Below are 741 nucleotides of genomic sequence, written 5' to 3'. Positions count from 1 at the left end.
TGAGTACATGACCATCGCTCCCTTCAGACACACCAGAAGAGGGCATCAGACCCCATTACAGATGGTTGTGAGCCACCATGTGGTTGCTGGGAATTGGACTCAGGACCTCTGGAAGAGCAGTCAGTGCTCTTAACCGCTGAGCCATCTCTCCAGCCCCACACAGAGTAATTCAATGGTGTAGACACGCACACACCTTTAATCCCAGCACTTGGGGGAATGGAGGAAAGGCTGGCCTGGTTCACACAGCACGTTCTAGACCAGCTGAGTATACACAATAAGACTGTCTATAAGTAAGTAAGTAAATAACAATTAAATAAACAAAGTAGTAAAGTAATAAAAAAAAATGAATAAAATGTTTTTAAGTTCATTTTACTAATTTCAGAAATCTAGAAAACAGTTTAACTTAATACATCATGAGGATAATGTTGGCCTTTAACAAAGTATCAAGTGTGCAATCCAGAGAGGTCACCCATTTAGTAAGTACCTGTAGACTGGATGATGAACAGCCAGAGCCAGTCTGTGCTGCACACATGCATCCCGGAGCACGAAAGGCAGCCACCGTGGTGGCTCCCCCTCCTGGGCTCTCCTGTCCCCTCCAGCGTGTCGCCCCTCTCATGGATACCTCTGTGCATTGACTTGTGTAAATGTCCTGTCTCGGCCTGCCTTGCCCCGTGTCATCAGAGCCCAAGCCAGCCTGGCCTGCCTGGGTCTAGCTCAGTCTGCCATGATAGGTCTCTCCTC

Source organism: Mus caroli, chromosome 8 (genome assembly GCF_900094665.2).
Source record: "Mus caroli chromosome 8, CAROLI_EIJ_v1.1, whole genome shotgun sequence".
NCBI classification, from domain to species: Eukaryota; Metazoa; Chordata; class Mammalia; order Rodentia; family Muridae; genus Mus; species Mus caroli.
Note: the sequence above shows the minus strand (reverse complement) of the source record.